General features: G+C 38.5%; 1 protein-coding gene, 1 long non-coding RNA gene and 1 pseudogene across 4 annotated transcripts in view; 2 read left to right on the forward strand and 1 right to left on the reverse strand.

The window, feature by feature from the left end:
- The window catches only part of NELL1 (neural EGFL like 1), a 987,615-nt gene that overhangs the window by 398,674 nt on the left and 570,044 nt on the right, over positions 1 to 18,897 (forward strand). The window lies entirely within an intron of this gene.
- Positions 3,435 to 3,805, forward strand: LOC145523456 (uncharacterized protein C11orf98-like; annotated as a pseudogene).
- LOC145523463 (uncharacterized) lies at positions 13,696 to 17,151 on the reverse strand. The gene is made up of 2 exons (XR_014066586.1): positions 14,796 to 17,151; positions 13,696 to 14,512 (listed from the first exon to the last, which is right to left on the reverse strand). It is a non-coding gene; the product is annotated as an uncharacterized LOC145523463 (long non-coding RNA).

Below are 18,897 nucleotides of genomic sequence, written 5' to 3' on the forward strand. Positions count from 1 at the left end.
TGTGGATGAGATGGAATTTTGTATTTGAGAGAGTAAAATTGAGGTTGCCCCCATGTTAGTCGCATCTGTGTTAGTGTGAAGAAGCTTATCTAATCCTTATCAAAGCAAATTTGATAAAGGAGATAAAAAAATTCAAGAATTTGCAAAGGAAACAAAGGAAAGGTTGGAAACAGTTTGGAGAAATAGCATATGCTTACAGTTTTGCCTTATTAACTTTTATGAGAAAACTAGTAAAATCACATTTTGTTCATACTGTCCACAGGACTGAAACAAAATATTAGTACAAAATTTGATAGAAACAAAATTGTAAAGGACCCCCAGAAAAGGAATAGGAAATATTGAGCTTGCTGAACTGCATGATATTTAGAGTAATTTTTTCACTTATACTAAGAGTTCTCAAATGTTGTCTGACAGCAGATACTGGCCTAGTTATATTGGAGTCACCATCAGCATTTGTTAAAAATAGAGATTCTTGGGGTCCATCCCTCCCAAATTCTGATATACAACTACATTTGTTGGGTGTATTATCTTATAGTGTGTGTTAGTCACTCAGTTGTGTCCGACTCCTTGCAATCCAATGGACTGTAGCCCGTCAGGTTTCTCTGTCTATGTAATTCTCCAGGCAAGAATACTGGAGTGGGTTGCAATTCCCTTCTCCAGGGGATCTTCCTGACCCAGGAATGGAACCTCCTGCATTGCAGGCAGATTCTTGAGTATCTGAGCCACAAGATAAGCCCCCAGTTGTTTCATAATGTGTCCTCTGTTGATTGCAATACATAGGTATTTGGGAAAATATTGGTTTATAATACCTTTATTTCTTTCTTCATTTTTGGTTGTGCTGGGTCATTGTTGCTGTGTATGGGCTTACTCTAGTAGCTGGCACTATTCATTGGAAAAGACCCTGATACTGGGAAAGACTGAGGGCAAGAAAAGAAGGGGGCAACAGAGGATGAGACGATTGGATGGCATCACTGACTCAATGGACATGTGTTTGAGCAAACTCTGGGAGACAGAGAAAGACAGGGAAGCCTGGCATGGTGTAGTTCATGGGGTCACAGAGTTGGACATATAACTTAGCTACTAAACAACAACAAATCTCTAGTTGCAGTATGTGGGCTTCTCATTCAGGTGGCTTCTCTTATTGTGGAGCACTGCCTGAGGTTTGGACTTCAGTAGTTGTCGCGTGTGGACTTTGTTTCCCTGAGGCATGTGGGATCTATCTTCCTGGACTAGTAATCGAACTTGTGTCCCCTACATTGGCAGGTGGGTTCTTAACCACTGAACCACCAGGAAGTCCCATAATACTTCTTTAATACTTAACCAAAATATTGTCAAGAATATTCTGGATAGGCAAGAAAGCAGAGAGTCAATTAGTGCAGGAATTGTGTACATAAAGAGTAAGTCAGGGATTTATAGGATGTGGGATTAAAATCTATTAGTCTCCATACCTTTGAAAGCTTGAGGAAATTTAAAAAAAAAATCTATTTGGCACAATAGTTTGATTGCATTTCCTTTTTTTTTTTTTAGAATATAATGGTGTATTTTAGTTAGTAATTCCTATTGACAGTGATCTTCTCTCAAACCTTTAAATGTAACATTTCATGTTCTGACTTCTCTTGCTGTTGTGAGATTCTGTGCTCCTTTTAACAGCCATTCCATTGTAGGTGGTCTTTTCCTTTTTGCTATTGCAAGAGTTTTGTTTTTAATTTTTTTCGGTTTTCCTACTGAAAACTGTCTTGTCATAAATTTCTTTTTAATCCTGATTGGGATGTGTTAATATATGAATCTATATTTTTACATCTAGAAAACTTCTATTATGATTTTAAATGTTGTCTCTTCAGCATTCTTACGTAGGCAGTACATGTACTGACAAGGTAGTCTTGGCAACTTGCTGAAGGGCAGAGAAAGAACACTGGATTAAACAAAAATGTGGGTTCTAGAACCAGCTCTGGAACTAACTTGCTTTGGCAGTGTTGTGCTGGGACTGGTTGGAATTTGCTCAGAATGGCTTGTGAGAACATGTCGTGAACTTTTCAGGCATCATGACAGCCAGTTGAATATAGTCCGTGTTAAATGATGCAAATGTACAATTAAGTAAACTATATTAAAATAAAGGTAATGAATACTGAAAACTCGTCATTTCCTAATTATTTTTCTACATTTTACTATTGTTGCCTATGATCTTCCATCTGTGTGATAGAATTGCTGTGTAATGGTTCTTTGAACTGAAATGTGTCCTCAAGTTCATACATTGAAGCCTGCACCCCAATGTGGCTGCATTTGGAGATAGGTAAGGAGATAATTAAGGCTTAATGAGGTCATCAGGGTGGGGTCCTGATAGGGTAAGATTAGTGTCCTTAAATGAAGAGACATCAGAGACCTAGCACTCTCTGTCTCTGTGCCCCATGAAGTCATGGAGAGAAGGGGACTGGCTGCCTGCAAGCCACAAAAATTCTCACCAAAAACCAGGTCAGCTGGCACCTTGGTCTTAGACTTCTAAGCTTCTAAAAATGTGAAAAAAATATGTTTCTGTTGTTCACATCACCCGGTCTGTGGCATTTTGTTATGACAGCTTGAGCAGGCTATAAGACAAGTGGTATGCTACTCTGCATTTCTTCCTGACTCCGCATGTACTGCCATCATGTCAGTAATGTGAAATTGGCCATGCTGTAAGTAGTTACAACATAGAAATTGGCAAATGATACAAATCAAAGTGTATTTGATTTATTGTTCTATTGATTGTTTAGATCAGGATTTGACAAACCATAGAACAAAACCATGAAACAAAACCAGCCCAGGACTGGTTTTACATGGCTAGAGAGCCAGGCATGCTTTTTACATTTTTATGAGGTTATAACAACAAACAAACAAAAAAAGAAACAAACAAAAAAAAACCACAGCACACACAGAGAAGAGAATATCTGATACAGATATATATGGCATTCAAATCCTAAACTATCTGTCTGACTATTCACAGAATATGGTTATTGATTCCTGAGCTAAACACGATGATGAAGGAAGTGTTAATAATAGAGCAAATGCAATAGCTTTTCATTTCTGTAGTCGGTAACTTGTGAAGAGTATAAAAAATAGAGGAAATAGTCTTCCAGGATTTAAAAATTATTTTCCAAATCAAGGAAAACATCTCTCAGCATAAAATGAATGAAGTTTTGAAATATGTCTTTGTTGTTTTATCTTACTCATTAAATAAGAATATGAACCAACATTCATGTTGGATCTTTACTTCTTCATCAGTTGCAACCACAGGTTGGCTATGGATTTGGGAATTCAGAGAAAATCAACAAAAGTATTCTGTGAAACTCAACTGGCTATTGTAATAAAGACTATGTAATAAAGACTTTGTAATAAAGACTATGATGTATTTTATTATTTGTAGTACTACACATCCTACACTACACAACCATAGTGCAGCTATGTGTGACACGGGTGGAAAGATCAACTGGCCGTGAAGGGAGCTGAAGAAGCTGTTCAAGTGATGCCGAGTGTTGACCTGGAAGCAGCAGCTGAAACATCAGGTGGTCGGAGGTGTGATAGACAAAGGACTGATTATGCGGCACCACCTCGAGTAGTAGGCGTGCAGTGCACGTGCCAACGTTACTCTGTCTGGGAAGAAGCTCAGAAAACTCCTGTCACAGATCTGACTTGACCAGAAAGAGAAAGCAGCCATGGAAGCAAAAGCCCCTCCCAAGCCAACCAGGACTAGTGAACCACAGCCCAAATCAAAAAAAACAAGACAAAAGCCTCTCAGGAGGTAGACATGGAGGGCCTTGAAGATAAGAGCTAAATCTGCGTCTCACACCCCTTCCACCAGAAGATTCTCAAGCTGGAGCCAAGAGGACTCCATGCTTATTTCAGATGATTTTGGAGAAAGCATTGCTCCTTTTCATTCTCCCTGTATTCCTCTTCTCTAATGGCCTACTGGAGGAGGAAATGGCAACCTACTCCAGTATTCTTGCCTGGAGAATCCCCATGGAAAGAGGAGGCTGGTGGGCTACAGTCCATGGGGTTGCAAAGAGTCGGACACGACCGACTAAGCACACATCCTTTGTAGCAGTAAAACTATGTTAAAATTGTGTACCTATATATGTCTATATTAGGTATAGATAGAGTGATATAAAATAGAAAATTAATTATTTTAAACTTATTGGCTTAAACTATATATATATAATCTATATATATTATATAATAATAATATATAATATATATAGATTATATATATATATAATCTTACACTTTCTGTGGGTCAGGAGGCCAGCACAGGGTAGCTGGGTTCTAACCCAGGGTCTGCTCAGGGTCTCCCAAGTTTGCAGTCAAGCTATCAGCTGGGTTGTGTTTTCATCTGAAGGCTCAACAGGGTTGGAAACTGTTTCCAGCCTCTCTTAGATTGTAGCCAGAACTCATTTCCTTGCAGCTGTAAGACTGAAGACCCTGGCTTCTTTTTGGAGGTCAGCTAAAGGCTCCTCTCAGTTCCTGGAGACCACCATGAGCTCCTAACCCTGCGGGCCTCCCACACAGCCACTTTTTAAAAATCAGTTAGGAAGATAAAGAGACTTCAGTGAGAGTTGACTAGCAGGATAGAGTCTTCTGTAAGTTAATCACAGAAGTGACAGCTTGTCATCTTTGAAAGTCACAGATTCTACCTACATTCAAGGGGATGAGCACACACAAAAGCGTGGACACCAAAAGGTGGGAACCACAAAGTCCACCTTAGAGTGTGCCCATCACAGTATGTGTATTTTGGGGGTTGGAGGGAGGAAGAGAGCCGATTGTTAATATTCACCAGCACACCACTGAATGTGGGTCAAGTCATCAGCTTTGAACCTCAGTATCCTCATTTGTAAATATTAGGTGTTGGATGCATATCTCAACTTAGGCTCCGAGGAACACGTCTGGATTTCCAATGCCCACTAGCTTGCTGAATGTTTTGATAGTTTAAACTTAATTAGCTCAACTTTTCCCAAATTTACTTGACCAAATGAAGCACTTCTTAACATCCTGTGAAACTTGTGTTCTGTAATATTCTCTTTAGGATACTGTAGCCAAGGTGACTTCCAAAATTCACTTAGCACTTAAATTTCTAACATATTTTTACTTAAAACAATTTTGTTGGAGTTTGCATGCATGTGTGCAAAGTTGCTCGGTTGTGTCCGACTCTTTGTGACCCCATAGACTGTAACCCACTAGGCTCCTCTGTCCATAGAATTTTCCAGGCAAGAATGCTGGAGTGGGTAGCTGTTCCCTTCTCCAGGGGATCTTCTAGATCCAGAGATCGAACCCAAGGATCTTATGTCTCCTGCATTGGCAGGCAGATTCTTTACCACTAGCGCCACCTGGGAAGGCCCTAATTGGAGTGTAATTGATTTATAGTGTATTAGTTTCAAGTGTACCACAAAGTGATTCAGTTATACATATATTCATTCCTTTTCAGATTCTTTTCTTCATATAAGTTATTATAGAATATTGACTAGAGTTCCCTTTTCTATGCAGTAAGTCTGATCTATTTCATGGCAAATAGATGGAAAAAATGTGGAACCAATGTCAGAACTCATTTTCTTGGGCTCCAAAATGAATGTGGATAGTGACTGTAGCCATGAAATTAAAACATGTTTGCTCCTTGGAAGAATAGCAATGACAAACCTAGACAGCATATTAAAAAGCAGACTGAGATGGATGAAACTGGAGCCCATTATACAGAGTGAAGTAAGCCAGAAAGAAAAACAACAATACAGTATACTAATGCATATATATGGAATTTGAAAGATGGTAACGATAACCCTATATGAGAGACAGAATAAGAGACACAGATGCATAGAACAATTTTATGGACTCTGAGGGAGAAGGTGAGGGTGGGACGTTCAGGGAGAATAGCATTGAAACATGTATATTATCATATGTGAAACAGAACACCATTCCATGTTCGATGCATGAGACAAGGGCTCAGGGCCAGGGCAATGGGATGACCCAGAGGGATGGGATGGGGAGGGAGGTGGGTGGGGGGTCCAGGAAGGGGAACTCATGTAAACCCATGGCTGATTCATGTCAATGTATGGCAAAAACTATTACAATATTGTAAAGTAATTAGCCCCCAACTAAAATAAATAAATTTATAAAAAATAAATAAATAAATAAATAAATAAAAAACAAACAAACAAAAAAAAAGCAGAGACATTACTTTGATCACAAAAGTCTGTCTAGTCAAAGCTATGGTTTTTCCAGTAGTCATGTATGGATATGAGAGTTGGACCGTAAAGAAGGCTGAGTGCTGAAGAATTGATGCTTTCAAACTGTGGTGCTGGAGAAGACTCTTGAGGGTCACTTGAACTGCAAGGAGATCAAACCAGTCAATCCTAAAGGAAATTGATCCTGAATATTCATTAGGACTGGTATTGAAACTGAAGTTCTAATACTTTGGCCACCTGATGTGAAGAGCTGACTCATTGGAAAAGACCCTGATGCTGGGAAAGATTAAGGGCAAGAGGAGAAGGGGGCAACAGAGGACAAGATAGTTGGACGGCATCACTGACTCAATGGATGTGAGTTTGAGCAAGCTTCAAGAGATAGTGAAGGATAGGGAACCCTGGCGTGGTGCAGTCTATGGGGTTGCAAAGAGCTGGACATGACTTAGTGACTGAACAACAACAGCAACAACAAAGTCCTTGTTGATCATCTAGTTTTTGTATAGTAGTGTGTATATATTAATCCCAGTTTCCTAATTTATCCCTCCTACCCACATGTCTCCACTTTAGTAAGTTTGTTTTTAAAATCTATGTCTGTTTTGTAAATAAGCACATTTATATAATTTTTTTTACTTTAGATTTCACATGAGTGATATCCTGTAATATTTGTCTTCCTCTCTCTGATTTATTTCTAAGTAAGATAACTGCTAGGTGCATCCATGTCTTTGCAAATGGTATTATTTTGTTCTTTTTTATGGCTGAGTAATATTCCATTGTGTATATATGTTGCATCTTCTTTATCCATTTCTCTGTCATTGGACATTTAGGTTGCTTCCATGTCTTGGCTATTGTAAATAGTGCTGCAGTGAACATTGGGGTGCATGTATATTTTTGAATTATATTTTTATTTGACTTTCATATTCCATCTGGGGACCTCTGTACTAACTATTTTCTCTACCTGAGAATTCTTTTTCCAGATCTTTGCTTGGCTGGCTGCTTCTTACCAACTCATATGTCACTTTCTAACACAATTCTCCCCTGTAAACCCTAGTTGCTCCCTAGTCACCTTGATCTGTTAACCTGTTTCACTTTATTCCATGCATTTATTACTGAAATAAAATTTGCAGGCCAGTGGGAAGGGGAAGAGCAATGTAACTCAAAATGTGGTGTGTAGACTAATATTGTTCTGCAGATGTTTGTTACTGGTCTATGACAGGGAAAGGAGTTTACTTCTGGATATAAATCAATGAAGTCACTAAGTATGCTGCTTATTTTAGATGACTTTTTTTGTTCACTTTTCTATTAGCATTATGGTTTTTGCAGCAAAACTTTATCTGTAAAGAAATCACACTTTGGAATAAACTTCTTAATTAGTGGACTGTAATAAGACTTGTTCAAAATAACCATTTTGTGTAACACAGAGTATGAGAAAGGGTTAAAAGATCAAAGAAGTGAGGAGGAGTAGGGCGAGAATTGATGGGAAAGGGATGACATCAGAGGTGAATGGAAGGCCCTAAGTTTATGGGGAAGGGTGAATGTTCTAGAAACCTCAGGTTTGTTTCTTTGTTTTTTAAAGCACTTATTTACTCTGCCTTTGCATACGTGCTAAGTTATCATTTCAGTCATGTCTAACTCTTTGTGACCCTATGGACCATAGTCCACCAGGCTCCTCTGTCCATGGGATTCTCCAGCAAGAATAAAGGAGTGGGTTGTCATGCCCTCCTCCAGGGGATCTTCCCTAACTAGCAATTTAACCTGGCTCTCTTACATCTCTTGCAGTGGCAGGTGGGTTCTTTAGCACCACAAGGGAAGCTCACTCTGCCTTTAGTTTTATTTAAAAAAACCCGTAAAGAAACAGTTACCACTGCTGGATGATTTTCTAGATAGGGGAAAATCCAGCATTCTGGGGAAGATCTGTACCAAGATCTCTTAAAAATCTCCAACATCATCATTGCTAACTCGGTCAGTTTTTGTTGTATAAAACACAAATATGAAATAATATAGCATGTTTGGTTTTATTGAGTCCCCATGCAGCGGATAACAGAAAAATCCTTCTCTAAAAGGCATGAAATTGGAGGGTAGGAGTTCTTTAAGGTAGTCTGGGATGTGAGAGTTGGGCTATAAAGAAAGCTGAGTGCCGAAGAATTGATGCTTTTGAACTGTGATACTGGAGAAGACTCTTGAGAATCCCTTGGGCTGCAAGGAGATCCAACCAGTCCATCCTAAAGGAGATCAGTTCTGGGTATTCATTGGAAGGTCTCATGTTGAAGCTGAAATTCCAATACTTTGGCCGCTTGATGCGAAGATCTGACTCATTGGAAAAGACCCTAATGCTGGGAAGGATTGGGGGCAGGAGGAGAAGGGGACAACAGAGGATGAGATGGTTGGATGGCATCACCAACTCAATGGACATGGGTTTGGGTAGGCTCCGGGAGTTGGTGTTTGACAGGGAGGCCTGGCGTGCTGTGGTTCATGGGGTCGCAGAGTTGGACACGACTGAGCAACTGAACTGAACTGAACTGGGATCACCTCTGAACCCACAGGGATCTCCAGTGATCTAATTCCATTGGCATACACCTTTCTTTGGCTCCAGATGATACAAAGTCTGCTTCAGAGAGGGGCTCAGCTCTGTCTGAGTGGATGAAGAAATGTTAGTAGTTCTGTAAAAGTTGTGTAATGTAGTGTTTTTACTGATACTGAAGTAACATGATTACTTCAAATATAATGGAAAATACAGATAAAATACGCATCAGAAAGAATTTCCTTCTAACTTCACCAACCTAAAATTATAACACATATTTTCATGTATTTCCTTCCAGCTTTTTTTCTGTTTATCCCCTTTTTAAAAAAATGCAGTTGACATCACTCTGCAAATATGTACACCTTTTCAAAAACACTAGGCATCACATAAAAGGCATTTCTCTATGTTCTTAGAATTCTTTGTAAACATCAAGGGAATGGTTGCCCAATATCCTACCATGAGGCTAGTCCACTATTTGTGGACTATTAGGTTGTTTTAATTTTTTCCCTCTTATTTGTATGAGTTGAAAAACATCTTCTGATTCATCTTTGTATTCCTTTTGAAGGAACTGAATTATATGAATGAAGTGGGCGTGTGCAAATGTGGCATTGTATGTCAAAGTTCTGTAGTCCTCTAATCTCTGCCCTGCTCTTCTGTCCTTGCTTCAGTTACCTTTGTGCTCTTGGAGCCATGGGTTTGTTGCTCATGCTGGCTTGACCCCATTTTGATATGAGTATTGAGAAGAATCTGGTGTACTCCTAATAGGGAACTTTTCTGTCTGCTTGGACCCTAGAATTTCTCTGACAATAGTGTTTGCCAGTCTTGGTCTTCTTTTGCCCTCATAGTCAATCTTGTGTAAAAAAGACAAGAGTGAGCAGTTCCCCCAATTTCAGTGGAAATTCAGCTGTACTGTGTTTTCATGGTGAAAGCTTAACACACTTATCCCTCATATTATCTTGGGTCATTAGAAAAAAATAATTTTTCTCAGACCTAATCTAGTTTCTAAGCCATTATACAACCTCTTTGCAGCATGAACATGTAATAGACTTTAAAATCTAAAAGGATGCAGCTGTGAGCAAAATGATAAGAGGAGAGAGGAAAATGGAATTATCAAGGTCAGTAATCAATGCCCTTGCTTTAAAGCCAGTGTTCCTTGCCACGGCTGTCCAGCTTTTCCATTTCAACTTTGTTTGTTGTTCATTATTTATGAAATAGCCAGGCCCCTCTACATAACCTATCAACAAACCACAGTGTGATATTACATTGAAAGAATTTAGAGGACTCTTTTGATCATAATTTGGACATAGTCTAGTGAAGAGAATGGTTGCATTTGTGTAAAAAGGCTTAAACTAGCTGACTGAAAACTATATTATTGATGATGTATCACTGTGTGGTTCTCAGTAAGTCTCTCAGCTTTGTTTTTTTTTTTTTATTGAGGTATAATTTATTTACAATGTTGTGTTAGTTTTATGTATACATCAAAGAGATTTACTTGTACATATATACATATATATTCTTTTCCAGTTTCTTTTCCTTTATAAGTTATTGCAGGATATTAAGTAAAGTTCCTTGTGCTTTATAGTAGGTCTTTGTTGAGTGTGTATTTTGTGCATAGTAGTGTGTATATTTTAATCCCCAACTCCTGACATATCAGCTACTTTAAAACTCATTTTCTACTTGAACAAGATAGGACTAGTAATGCCTAATTACTTGCCTCCGTTGTTACTCTGAGTTCATACTTAACTGTGGTATAAAAATGTAAAGAATAATTTTCAATCTGGAAATAAATTATACTTCACTGAAAAACAATGTAAAGAGTTAATATTAACACTAATATAATATCGTGCCATTAACATGTGAGTGTTGAGTATATACTGAGTTCAGCTTTTAAGCTGGCTTTAGAGGGCAGCTAGTCAAGGGAAACCAAGCTTTATTTCTCAGCAGGTGTGGGCTGAGTGATTGGCATACCTCACTTTTTGTAAGGCATAGAATCACTCTGGAGAAACCCTGGTTCAGAGGGAATGTGTAAATTGCTCTGTTAAGACTGCAGTGTGAGTCCTGGAGACTGCAGGCTCTATGCGACATCCGAGAGGACTTATGCCAAGACGTATCTCCCAGCACTGCTGCTTCCAGTGCCCCTGTTCCCGCCAAGGGCCACTGCCAACCTACGCCTCTGCAGGAGATGCTCCAACACTAGCAGGGGATTTTTAAAAAGTCAACTTTTTGGAATACCTGCCATTTAGTAGCCATCAGACTGCTGCTGCTGCTGCTGCTGCTGCTAAATCGCTTCAGTCGTGTCCGACTCTGTGTGACCCCATAGACGGCAGCCACCAGGCTCCGCCATCCCTGGGATTCTCCAGGCAAGAATACTGGAGTGGGTTGCCATTTCCTTCTCCAGTGCATGAAAGGGAAAAGTGAAAGTGAAGTCGCTCAGTTGTGTCCGACTCTTAGCGACCCCATGGACTGCAGCCTACCAGGCTCCTCCATCCATGGGATTTTCCAGGCAAGAGTACTGGAGTGGGGTGCCATTGCCTTCTCCGCATCAGACTGCAGTTATTCCCTAAAATAAGCCCTTAGGAAATTTAGGATAAGAAAACACAGGATACTGGCTTCAGAGATCAAGCCCTGAGCCTTTGGAGTGGGAGCACTGACTTCAAGATCCTAGACTAACTCTATGGAGTATCAAATAGCGAGAACTCACACAAAGGAAACCACTTGAAAACCAGACTGGGCATAACCCAATCACTAGTAGCACCCTTTGCAGGAAGCCTCATCTAAACAGCAAATAAAATGAAAATACAAACCCAATCTTCAGCAGACAGGATTACCACCTCACTCAGCTAGTTTGCCATCAGAGGAAAAACAAAAAAACAAACAAAAACTCAGCAAAAATATCACCCTACATGAAGCTTACACAAACCACTGGACCAAACTTAGGACAGAAGAAACCAAAAGGAAGAAAGAATTCAACCTTGAAGCCTGGGAAAAGGGGACCTCAAACACAATAAGTTAAAAAAAAAAATAGTGAAAAGAAAGAGAAATACTACACAAATGAAGGAACAAACTAGAAACACAGCAGTCCAAGTAAATGAAGAGGAAATAGGCAAACTACCTGAAAAAGAATTCAGAATAATGATAGTAAAGATGATCAACAACCTTGAAAACAAGATGGGGAAAATGCAAGAGTCAATTAACAAAGACCTAGAAGAATTAAAGAATAAACATACAGAGACAAACAGCACAATTACTGAAATTAAAAATACTCTAGAAGGAATCAGTAGCAGACTATGAAGCAGGAGAACAAATCAGTGAGCTAGAAGATAAAATGGTGGAAATTGCTTCTGAAGAGCAGAATAAAATAAGAATGACAAGAACTGAAGACAGTCTCAGAGACCTCTGGGACAATATCAAATGCACCAACATTCAAATTATAGGTGTTGCAGAAGAAGAAGAGAAAAAGAACAGGTTTAAAATTTTTTTGAAGAGATTGTAGTTGAAAATTTCCCCAACCCAGAAAAGGAAATAGTCAATCAAGTCCAAGAGGCTCAAAGAGTCCCATAAAGGACAAACCCAAGGAGAAACACGCCAAGACATGCTAATTAATCAAACTAACAAAGGCTTAACACAAAGAAAAAATATTAAAAGCAGCAAGGGAGAAGCAAAATGTAACATACAAGGGAAACCTCATACGCTGAACAGCTGATCTTTCAGCAGAAACTCTGCAGGCCAGAAGGGAATGGCAGGATATATTGAAAGTACTGAAAGGGAAAAATCTACAACCAAGATTACTGAACCCAGCAAGGATCTCATTCAAAACTGATGGAAAAGTAAAAAGATTTTCAGGCAAGCAAAAGTTAAGAGAATTCAGTACCACCAAAGCAGCTTTACAACAAATGTTAAAGGGACTTATATAGTCAAGAAATACAAAAGAAGAAAAAAGATCTACAAAATCAACCCCAAACAATTAAGAAAATGGCAATAGGAACATATATATCAATAATTACTTTAAATGTAAATAGATTAAATCCTCCAACAAAAAGACACAGACTGGCTGAATGGATACAAAAACAAGACCCATATATATACTGTCTAAAGAAACCCACTTCAGACCTCAAGACACATAGAGACTGAAAGTGAGAGGATGGAAAAATATATTCCATGCAAACGGGAAGCAAAAGAAAGCTGGAATAGCAATCCTCGTATCAGACAAAATAGACCTTAAAATAAAGAAGATTACAAGGGATAAGGAAGGACACTACATAATGATCAAGGGATCAATCCAAGAGGAAGACATAACAATTATAAATATCTATGCATCCAACATAGGAGCACCTCAATACATAAGACAAACACTAACAGACGTATAAGGAGAAAATGACACTAACACAAAAATAGTAGGAGGCTTTAACACCCCACTCACACCAATGGATAGATCATCAAAACAGAAAATTAATAAGGACACACAAGTCTTAAATGATACACTAGATGAGATGGATCTCACTGATATCTTCAGGACATTCTATCCAAATGCAGAAGAATACCTTCTTCTCAAGTGCACATGGAACATTCTACAGGATATACCACTTCTTGGGTCACAAATCAAACCTCAATAAATTTAAGAAAATTGAAATCATATTAAGTGTCTTCTCTGACCACAACACTATGAGACTAGATATCAATTACAAGAAAAAACTATAAGAAGCACAAACATATGGAGATTAAACAACATGTTTCTAAGTAGCTAACAGGTTACTGAAGAAATCAAAATGGAAATCAAAAGATTTCTAGAAACAAATGACAATGAGAACATGACAACTCAAAACCTATGGGATGCAGCAAAAGGAGTTCTAAGAGGGAAGTTTATAGCAATACAATCCTACCCTAAGAAACAAGAAAAACATCAACTAGACAACCTAACTTTACACCTAAAACTGGACAAAGAAGAACAAAAAACCTCCAAAATTAGTAAAAGGAAAGAAATCATAAAGATCTGAACAGAAATAAATGAAAAAGAAATGAAAGAAACAACAGTAAACATTAGTAAAACTAAAAGCTGGTTCTTTGAGATGATAAATAAAATTGATAAACCTTGAGCCAGACTCGTCAAGAACAAAAGAGAGAAGAATCAAATCAACAAAATTAGAAATGAAAAAGGAGATGTTACAACAGACAATGCAGAAATACAAAGGATTATAAGAGATTATTATGAACAACTATATGGCAATAAAATGGATAACCTGGAAGAAATGGACAAATTGTTAGATAAATTCAATATTCCAAGACAGAACCAGGAAGAAATAGAAATTATGAACAAACCAATTACAAGCACTGAAATTGAAGCTGTGATCAAAAATCTCCCAGAAAACAAAAGCCCAGGACCAGATGGCTTCACAGGAGAATTCCATCAAGCATTTATAGAAGAGCTAATGCCTATCCTTGGAAAACTCTTTCAAAAAATTGCAGAGGAAGGAACACATCCAAACTAATTCTATGAGGCCGCCATCACCCTGATACCAAAACCAGACAAAGACAACAGACAAAAAGAAAACTACAGGCCAATATCACTGATGAACATAGATGCAAAAATCCTCAAGAAAGTTTTAGCAAACAGAAATCAGCAATGCATCAAAAAGCTCATACACCATGATCAAGTTGGGTTTACTCCAGGAATGCAAGGATTCTTCAATATACGCAAATCAATCAATGTGATACACCATATTAACAACTTGAAAGATAAAAACCATATGATCACCTCAGGAGATGCAGAAAAAGCCTTTGACAAAATTCAGCACCACTTATAATTGCTGCTGCTAAGTCGCTTCAGTCGTGTCCGACTCTGTGCGACCCCATAGACGGCAGCCCACCAGGCTCCACCGTCCCTAGGATTCTCCAGGCAAGAATACTGGAGTGGGTTGCCATTTCCTTCTCCAGTGCATGAAAGGGAAAAGTGAAAGTGAAGTCGCTCAGTCGTGTCCAACTCTTAGCGACCCCATGGACTGTAGCCTACCAGGCTCCTCCATCCATGGGATTTTCCAAGCAAGAGTACTGGAGTGGGGTGCCATTGCCTTCTCCGCCACTTATAATTAAAACTCTTCAAAAAATGGGCATAGAAGAAACCTACCTCAACATAGTGAAGGCCATATATGATAAGCCTGCAGCAAACATTATTCTCAATGGTGAAAAACTGAAAGCATTCCTCCTAAGATCAGGAACAAGACAAGAGTGTCCACTTTCACCACTATTATTCAGCATAGTTTCAGAAGTCCTAGCTACAGCAATCAGAGAAGAAAAAGAAATAAAAGGAATCCAGATCAGAAAAGAAGTAAAGCTCTCACTGTTTGCAGATGACATGATATTGTACTTTGAAAACCCTAAAGATAGTATTGGAAAATTACTAGGCTAATCAGTGAATTTAGCAAAGTTGCATAATCAATACACAGAAATCAATACACAGAAAAATCAATACACAGAAATTACTTGCATTTCTATATACTAACAATGAAAAATCAGAGAAATTAAGGAATCAATCCCATTCACCATTGCAACAAAAAGAATTAAATATCTAGGAATAAACTTACCTATGGAGACAAAAGAACCGTACACAGAAAATTATAAGACACTGATGAAAGAAATCAAAGATGATATAAACGGAGAGATGTTTTTGTGTTCCTGGGTAGGAAGAATCAATGTTGTGAAAAATGACTATACTACCAAGCATAATCTACAGATTTGATGTGATCCCTATCAAATTACCAATGGCATTTTTCACCAAACTAGAACAAAAAATTTCACAATTCATGTGGAAACACAAAAGACCCCAAATATCCAAAGCAGTCTTGAGAAAGAAGAATGGAGCTGGAGGAATCGACCTTTCTGACTTCAGATAATACTACAAAGCTACGGTCATCAAGACAGTATGTTACTGGCACAAAACCAGAATTATAGACCAATGTAACAAGATAGAAAGCCCAGAAATAAACCCATGCACCTATGGGTACCTTATTTTTGACACAGTAGGCAAGAATATACAATGTGGCAAAGACAGCCTCTTCAATAAATGGTGCTGGGAAAACTCGATAGCTACATGTAAAAGAATGAAATTAGAACACTTCCTAATACCATACTCAAAGATAAACTCAAAATGGATTAAAGATCTAAATGTAAGACCAGAAACTATAAACCTGTTAGAGGAAACATAGGCAGAACTCTTGACATAAGTCAAAGCACCATCCTCTATGACCCACCTCCTACAGTAATGGAAATAAAAACAGAAGTAAACAAGTGGGACTGATTAAGACCTGATTAAACTTAAAAGCTTTGCACAGCAAAGGAAACTATAAGCAAAGTGAAAAGACAGACCTCAGAATGGGAGAAAATAATAGCAAATGAAACAACTGACAAAGGATTGATTTCCAAAATATACAAGCAGCTCATGCAACTCAATGCCAGAAAAACAACCCAATCAAAAAGTGGGAAAAAGACCTAAACAACATTTCTCCAAAGAAGACATACAGATGGTTAACCAACACATGAAAATATGCTCAACATTGCCCATTATTAGAGAAATGCAAATCAAAACCACAGTGAGAGACCACCTCACCCCAGTCAGAATGGCCGTCATCAAAAAGTCTACAAACAATAAATGCTGGAGAGGGTGTGGAGAAAACTCTTGCACTGTTGGTGGGAATGTAAATTGATACAGCCACTATAGAGGACAGTATGGAGATTCCTTAAAAGCTAGGAATAAAACCACGATATGACCCAGCAATCCCACTCCTAGGCATATACCCTGAGGAAACCAAAATTGAAAAAGACACATATATCCCATTGTTCATTGCGGCACTATTTACAGTAGCTAGAACATGGAAGCCACCTAGATGTCCATTGATAGGTGAATGGATAAAAAAGTCTGGTACATATGCAGAATGGAGTATTAATCAGTCATAAAAAGGAACCCATTTGGGTCAGTTCTAATGAGGTGGATGAATCTAGAACCTAATATACAGAGTGAAGTAAGTCAGAAAGAGAAAGATAAATATCGTATTCTAACACACATAAACAGAATCTAGAAAAATGATACTGAAGAATTTATATACAGGGTGACAGTGGAGTAACAGGCATAGAGAATAGACTTATGGACATGGGGAGAGGGGAGGAGAGGGTGAGATGTATGGAAAGAGTAACGTGGAAACTTACATTACCATATGTGAAATAGATAGCCAACGGGAATTTGCTGTATGGCTCAGGAAACTCAAACGGGCTCTATATCAACCTAGAGGAGTGGGATGGGGAGGGAGATGGGAGGGAGGTTCAAAAGGGAGGGGATGTATGTATACCTATGACTGATTCATGTTGAGGTTTGACAGAAAACAGCAAAATTCTGTAAAGCAATTACTCTTAAATAAAAAGAAAAAAAAAAACTTAAAAAAAAAAGACTGCAGTGCTAGTGGCTGCCAGAGCTGGGGTTTGAGTTTAGATTGATCTGATTCTAAACAAAATGCTTTTTATACTAGATCAGTATTCATAAATTTTTAAAGGGCAACAAACACACAAACACTGACCTTGATTTAAATGTCTATTCAAATAGTTCTTAAATGGATAGAAACTTAAAATCAGATGTGTATTCCGAATAACTATAGCTCTTATACATCCACAAAGGCAAACCAACTTACTAGTTAAGTATAAACAAAACCACAGACCAATAAAGTTCAAATTTTAATTACATTGATTCAGCATGACCAAGGGTTGTTTGCTGGAAATAAATCTGTAGTGGCAGCATGTTATACAGCATGGGTTCTAAGGCATGAGTTCTTTGGATTTGGCACATGTTCACCACCAATTGCAGTGTGACCGCTCATTTGCCTCCACTTTCTGTATTTGAACCATTGTTAAGTCTTCTTTTGGAAAGTGTGTCATAAATTTCATTTGGCCTTGAACATATCCTTTATCAGGCAATTCCACCTCTTTCTCATTTGTTAATAGTCCTTAAAGTATAACATCTTAGCACAATGCTTTATAAATTAAAAAAAAACAAACAATAAAGATGAGCACAAAAATTGCATGGCTGCACTATTATAAAGAGATCATAGTAATAATCCAAAATATGCTTAGATAAGGGAGAAGGAAATGGCAACCCATTCCAGGATTTTTGCCTGGAGAATCCCATGGACAGAGGAGCCTGGCACCGGCTACATGTAGCCCATGGGCTCACAAAAAAATAAAAAATGACTTAGTGACTAAACGATACTTACATAAAAGGGTTAAGAATATTGTCAAAATAAACTGTATTACATAGGACTCATGGATCCCTGAAAGCATCCATATTGTCCTAATATCCATGGACCCTTTTTCAGGTCACTGGGCCATACTGCTTATGAATCCACAGGGAAGACAGTTTCTGGGAGGGAATAAAAAGGAGTTGTGAATATTTGCAGATATTATTGAGCCTTGAAATACTGTGGAGCAGTATTCATTGAGAGACTCGACAGTGTTGCTCTTCCAAATGGTCTGTACTCCCAAGGCTTAGCCTGGACACAGAGGAGTCAGCAGTCTCAGCACCAGGTGCCGGAAATGGAAACCCGCTCTGGGGACAGCAGCCTCCTCACTGCAGCTGCCTGTCTTTTCATCCCTTCTTGGTGCGAGCCAGTCCTTTCCCAGGTTGGCCTGGGGACTGGCAGGTGATAATGCTTGAGAACATCTGATGAGAGGTGAATGGGAGGTCAGGGAATTGTTGCTGACACAAATCCCCAGCCTGTGTTCTTAGCACCACTGGAAACTGAATTTTACCACTTTTTTTTTTTCCCTGTTGCTGTAGCTGCACACACACGTCATGCTTTGTGAGGTTTTATTTCATTGTAATGCCTACTTTTCCATTTTTGGTACATAAACATGTCTTTTGTTAAATCGAGGACCCTGAATAATTAGTAATTGTGGATCAGTGCATTGAAGTAGCCTTTGGAATTATTATAAGCACACTGAGAATTGCTTATGGTGCTACTAACAATGCCCAAAGATGAAAATAGGAAATGGCTATGGCAAAATTATCTTTTCAGAGTAGATAAAGATGAGTGCAAGAAAATATGGTAACCCTATTTGGGGTAAAAGGGGCATGTGGGCAAGGAGAGTACTTCTGTTCATTCAGTAACTTCAAAAATACTTACTGTGAATCTACAATGGCCA

The sequence above is a fragment of the Giraffa tippelskirchi genome, chromosome 10 (genome assembly GCF_054371585.1).
Source record: "Giraffa tippelskirchi isolate mGirTip1 chromosome 10, T2T-mGirTip1v1.2.pri, whole genome shotgun sequence".
Classification (NCBI taxonomy): domain Eukaryota; kingdom Metazoa; phylum Chordata; class Mammalia; order Artiodactyla; family Giraffidae; genus Giraffa; species Giraffa tippelskirchi.